Source organism: Pristiophorus japonicus, chromosome 23 (genome assembly GCF_044704955.1).
Source record: "Pristiophorus japonicus isolate sPriJap1 chromosome 23, sPriJap1.hap1, whole genome shotgun sequence".
NCBI lineage: Eukaryota > Metazoa > Chordata > Chondrichthyes > Pristiophoridae > Pristiophorus > Pristiophorus japonicus.
Genome location: NC_091999.1, coordinates 2,239,139 through 2,245,522, shown reverse-complemented (window position 1 = coordinate 2,245,522; position 6,384 = coordinate 2,239,139).

The following is a 6,384-nucleotide window of genomic DNA, read 5'->3' as shown; positions in this document are numbered from 1 at the left end:
ACCTGGTACTGCAGGGGGAGAGTGTGAGCTGTGAGACCTGGTACTGCAGGGGGAGAGTGTGAGCTTTGAGACCTGGTACTGCCGGGGGAGAGTGTGAGCTGTGAGACTGGGTACTGCAGGGGGAGTGTGTGAGCTGTGAGACCGGATAATGCAGGGGGAGAGTGTGAGCTGTGAGACCTGGTACTGCAGGGGGAGTGTGTGAGCTGTGAGACTGGGTACTGCAGGGGAGTGTGTGAGCTGTGAGACCGGGTACTGCAGGGGGAGAGTGTGAGCTGTGAGACCGGATACTGCAGGGGGAGAGTGTGAGCTGTGAGACCTGGTACTGCAGGGGGAGAGTGTGAGCTGTGAGACCGGGTACTGCAGGGGGAGAGTGTGAGCTGTGAGACCTGGTACTGCAGGGGGAGTGTGTGAGCTGTGAGACCGGGTACTGCAGGGGGAGTGTGTGAGCTGTGAGACCGGGTACTGCAGGGGGAGAGTGTGAGCTGTGAGACCTGGTACTGCAGGGGGAGTGTGTGAGCTGTGAGACCGGGTACTGCAGGGGGAGAGTGTGAGCTGTGAGACTGGGTACTGCAGGGGGAGAGTGTGAGCTGTGAGACCTGGTACTGCAGGGGGAGAGTGTGAACTGTGAGACCGGGTACTGCAGGGGGAGAGTGTGAGCTGTGAGACCTGGTACTGCAGGGGGAGAGTGTGAACTGTGAGACCGGGTACTGCAGGGGGAGAGTGTGAGCTGTGAGACTGGGTACTGCAGGGGGAGAGTGTGAGCTGTGAGACCGGGTACTGCAGGGGGAGTGTGTGAGCTGTGAGACCGGGTACTGCAGGGGGAGAGTGTGAGCTGTGAGACTGGGTACTGCAGGGGGAGAGTGTGAGCTGTGAGACCGGGTACTGCAGGGGGAGTGTGTGAGCTGTGAGACCGGGTACTGCAGGGGGAGAGTGTGAGCTGTGAGACTGGGTACTGCAGGGGGAGAGTGTGAGCTGTGAGACCGGGCACTGCAGGGAGAGAGTGTGAGATGTGAGACTGGGTACTGCAGGGGGAGAGTGTGAGCTGTGAGACCTGGTACTGCAGGGGGAGTGTGTGAGCTGTGAGACCTGGTACTGCAGGGGGAGAGTGTGAGCTGTGAGACCTGGTACTGCAGGGGGAGAGTGTGAGCTGTGAGACCGGGTACTGCAGGGGGAGAGTGTGAGCTGTGAGACCGGATACTGCAGGGGGAGAGTGTGAGCTGTGAGACCTGGTACTGCAGGGGGAGTGTGTGAGCTGTGAGACTGGGTACTGCAGGGGGAGAGTGTGAGCTGTGAGACCGGGTACTGCAGGGGGAGTGTGTGAGCTGTGAGACCTGGTACTGCAGGGGGAGTGTGTGAGCTGTGAGACTGGGTACTGCAGGGGGGAGTGTGTGAGCTGTGAGACCGGGTACTGCAGGGGGAGAGTGTGAGCTGTGAGACCTGGTACTGCAGGGGGAGAGTGTGAGCTGTGAGAGCGGATACTGCAGGGGGAGAGTGTGAGCTGTGAGACCTGGTACTGCAGGGGGAGAGTGTGAGCTGTGAGACCTGGTACTGCAGGGGGAGAGTGTGAGCTGTGAGACCTGGTACTGCAGGGGGAGAGTGTGAGCTGTGAGACCTGGTACTGCAGGGGGAGAGTGTGAGCTGTGAGACCGGATACTGCAGGGGGAGAGTGTGAGCTGTGAGACCTGGTACTGCAGGGGGAGTGTGTGAGCTGTGAGACCGGGTACTGCAGGGGGAGAGTGTGAGCTGTGAGACCGGATACTGCAGGGGGAGTGTGTGAGCTGTGAGACTGGATACTGCAGGGGGAGTGTGTGAGCTGTGAGACCTGGTACTGCAGGGGGAGAGTGTGAGCTGTGAGACCTGGTACTGCAGGGGGAGAGTGTGAGCTGTGAGACCGGATACTGCAGGGGGAGAGTGTGAGCTGTGAGACCTGGTACTGCAGGGGGAGAGTGTGAGCTGTGAGACTGGGTACTGCAGGGGGAGTGTGAGCTGTGAGACCGGATACTGCAGGGGGAGAGTGTGAGCTGTGAGACCGGGTACTGCAACAACAACAACCTTTATTTAAAAAGCACCTGTGACATAGTGAAATGTCCCAGGGTGCTTCACAGGAGTATTATGAGCTAAAAAATTTGACACCGAGCCACACAAAGATAAATTAGGACAGGTGACCAAAAGCTGGGTCAAAGAGGTCGGTTTTAAGGGCTGTCTTGAAGGAGGAAAGAGAGGTAGAGAGGCGGAGAGGTTTAGGGAGGGAGTTCCAGAGCTTGGGGCCCAGGCAACAGAAGGCACGGCCACCGATGGTGGAGCGATTATAATCAGGGATGGTCAGGGGGGCAGAATTAGAGGAGTGCAGACATCTCGGGGGGTTGTGGGACTGGAGGAGATTACAGAGATAGGGAGGGGGCGAGGGCCATGGAGGGATTTGTAAACAAGGATGAGAATTCTGAAATCGAGGCGTTGCTTAACCGGGAGTCAATGTAGGTCAGCGAGCACAGGGGGTGATGGGTGAGCGGGACTCGGTGCGAGTTAGGACACGGGGCAGCGAGCACAGGGGGTGATGGGTGAGCGGGACTCGGTGCGAGTTAGGACACGGGGCAGTGAGCACAGGGGGTGATGGGTGAGCGGGACTCGGTGCGAGTTAGGACACGGGTCAGCGAGCACAGGGGGTGATGGGTGAGCGGGACTCGATGCGAGTTAGGACACGGGTCAGCGAGCACAGGGGGTGATGGGTGAGCGGGACTCGGTGTGAGTTAGGGCACGGGGGCAGTGAGCACAGGGGGTGATGGGTGAGCGGGACTCGGTGCGAGTTAGGACACGGGTCAGCGAGCACAGGGGGTGATGGGTGAGCGGGACTCGGTGCGAGTTAGGACACGGGGGCAGTGAGCACAGGGGGTGATGGGTGAGCGGGACTCGGTGCGAGTTAGGACACGGGTCAGCGAGCACAGGGGGTGATGGGTGAGCGGGACTCGGTGCGAGTTAGGACATGGGGCAGCCGAGTTTTGGATCACCTCTAGTTTACAGAGGGTAGAATGTGGGAGGCCAGTCAGGGGTGCGTTGGAGTCATTAAGTCTAGCGGTAACAAAGGCATGGATGAGGGTTTCAGCAGCGGATGAGCTGAGGCAGGGGATGGAGACGGGCGATGTTACAGAGGTGGGAATAGGCGCTTTTAGTTATGCTGGTTATGTGGTGGGAAGCTCATTTCAGGGTCAAATACGACACCTGGGTTGCGAACAGTCTGGTTCAGCCTCAGACAGGAGTTGTGGCGAGGGATGGAATCAGTGTCCAGGGAACGGAGTTTGTGGCGGGGACCGAAAACAATGGCTTCAGTCTTCCCAATATTTTAATTGGAGAACATTCCTGCTTATCCAGAACTGGATGTGGGACAGGCAGCCTGACAATTGAGAGACCGAGGAGGGGTGGAGAGAAGGGAGGGTGAGGTAGAGCTGGGTGTCTCAGCGTACATGTGGAAACTGAGGCTGTGTTTTCGGATGATGTCACCGAGGGACAACATGTAGATGGGAGATAGGAGGGGCCGAGGATAGATCCTGGGGGGACACCAGAGGTAACGGTCTGGGGGCGGGAAGAGAAGCTGTTGCAGGAGATTCTCGGGCTACGATGAGATGGATAAGAATGGAACCAGGCGAGTGCAGGCCCACCCAGGACCATGGTGGAGAGGTGTTGGAGGAGGATAGAGTGGTCAACGTGTCACAGGCTGCAGACAGGTCCAGGAGGGATAGGTTACCCCGCTCACAGTCACACAGGGTGTCATTTGCGACTGTGATGAGAGCAGTTTCGGTAATGTGACAGGGGTGGGAACCGGATTGGAGGATTCAAACATTGAACTGCGGGAAAGATGAGCCCGGATTTGGGAGACAACAACACGGACAAGGACCTGAGAGGAAAGGGAGGTTGCAGATGGGGCTATAAGAGATGAATTTATTGAAACATATAAGATAATGAGGGGGCTCGACAGGGTAGATGCAGAGAGGATGTTTCCACTGATGGGGGAGACTAGAACTCGGGGACATAGTGTCAGAATAAGGGGCCGCCCATTTAAAACTGAGATGAGGAGGAATTTCTTCTCTCGGAGGGTTGTAAATCTGTGCAATTCTCTGCCCCAGAGAGCTGTGGAGGCTGGGCCATTGAATATATTTAAGGTGGAGATAGACAGATTTTTGAGCGATAAGGGAGTGAAGGGTTATGGGGAGCGGGCGGGGAAGTGGAGCTGAGTCCATGATCGGATCAGCCATGGTCTTATTGAATGGCGGAGCAGGCTCGAGGGGCCGAATGGCCGACTCCTGCTCCTATTTCTTACGTTCTTTGCAAGGACGGAGGGATCGAGGGTTGGTCTTTTGAGAGGGGTGATGACGGCAGATTTGAGGGAGAGGTGGTTCAGTACCCGAGGGGAGAGAACCGTTAACAATGTTGGCTCACATGGGGGCCAGAAAAGGAAGTTGGGTGGTCCGCAGTTTGGTGGCAATAGGGTCGAGGGAGCAGCAAGTGGGTCTCACGGACAAGATGAGCTCGGAAAGGGTCATGAGGGGGGGATATGGGGGAAACTGGAGAAAGCAGGGAGACAGAGATGGGTACTGCAGGGTGACAGTGTAAGCTCCCAGTCAGTCCCAGATCAGGGTGTGACTCGGTATACAGTCAGCCCCCTGCTAAAATCCAGCAACAATCTCGACGGCTTTTCCCCAACACCCTTCGACTAATTGAGAAAATATAGCAAAATAGACCAACGGACATATTTATATAAAAGCAAATTACTGCGCCCACAGGAAATCTGAAAACCAAACAGCAAACACTGTAGGCAGAGGCCACAGGTCTGACCCGCTGAGTACTTCCAGCATCAGTTCCAGCTGTTGGTACATATTTATATTGTGAATTATCACCACCGCAACATTCAAAATGTCTCCTTTACTTCTCTCTGCCCTCCCCCTCTCTCTGCCTGTCCCACCTTCTCTCTCTCTCTCTCTCTCTGCCTGTCCCACCTTCTCTCTCTCTCTCTCGGCCTGTCCCACCTTCTCTCTCTCTCTCTCTGCCTGTCCCACCTTCTCTCTCTCTCTCTCTCTCTCTCTGCCTGTCCCACCTTCTCTCTCTCTCTCTTGGCCTGTCCCACCTTCTCTCTCTCTCTCTCTGCCTGTCCCACCTTCTCTCTCTCTCTCTCTCTGCCTGTCCCACCTTCTCTCTCTCTCTCTCTCTCTGCCTGTCCCACCTTCTCTCTCTCTCTCTCTCTGCCTGTCCCACCTTCTCTCTCTCTCTCTCTACCTGTCCCACCTTCTCCCTTTCTCTGTCTCTGTCTCAACCTCCCTCTCACAATACCCCACTGTCTCCCCCTCTCTCTATGCGCCTGTCTCTCTCTTGTCCCCTCCTCTCCCTCTACCCCCCACTTCCTGATCGATCGCGGTCTGTTCCTGCCCCCCTCTCTCTCTGATCCCAAACTCTATCTCTCTGTTGTTCCACCCTCTCCCTCTCCCTCTCCCTCCCTGCCCGTCCCACACTCTCGCCCTCTGTTCCCCCCCCCCCAACTCTCTCTCCCCCTTCCCCCCCATCTATTCCCCCTCCCCTCTCTCAACCCCCACCCCATTCTCTCCCCTCTCCGCCCATCTCTCCCACCTCCCTCACCCCCCTCCCCTCTCTTTCCCCCCCTCCCTCTCTCTCCACCCCCCCTCTCTCTCTCTCCACCCCTCCCTCTCTCTCCACCCATCCCTCTCTCTCCACCCCTCCCTCTCTCTCTCTCCACTCTCTGCCCCCTCCCCTCTATCTCCCCCTCCCCTCTCTCTACCCCTCCCCTCTCTCTCTGCCCCCCATCTCTTCCCCCCATCTCTCTCTCTCCCCACGTCCCTCTCTCCCTCTCTCTCAACCCCCCTCCCTCCCTCTCACACCCCCTCCTCTCTCTCTCTCCCCCTCCTCTCTCTCTCCCCCATCCTCTCTCTCTCTCTCTCTCCCCCCCCAATCCTCTCTCACTCTCTCTCTCCTCCCCAATCTCTCTCTCTCTCTCCCTCCCATCCTCTCTCTCTCCCCCACCCATCCTCTCTCTCTCTCTCTTCCCCCCATTCTCTCTTTCTCCCCCTCCCTTATCCTCTCTCTCTCTCTCCCCATCCTCTCACTCTCTCCCCCATCCTCTCTCTCTGCCTCTCTCTCCCCATCCTCTCTCTGTCTCTCTCTCCCCATCCTCGCTCTCTCTCCCCCCCCATCCTCTCTCTCTCTCCCCCCCATCCTCTCTCTCTCTCCCCCCCCCCAATACTCTCTCTCTCTCTCTCCCCTCATCCTCTCTCTCTCCCTCCTCATCCCCTCTCTCTCCCCCCATCCTCTCTCTCTCTCTCTTCCCCCCATTCTCTCTCTCTCCCCCTCCCTTATCCTCTCTCTCTCTCTCCCCCCATCCTC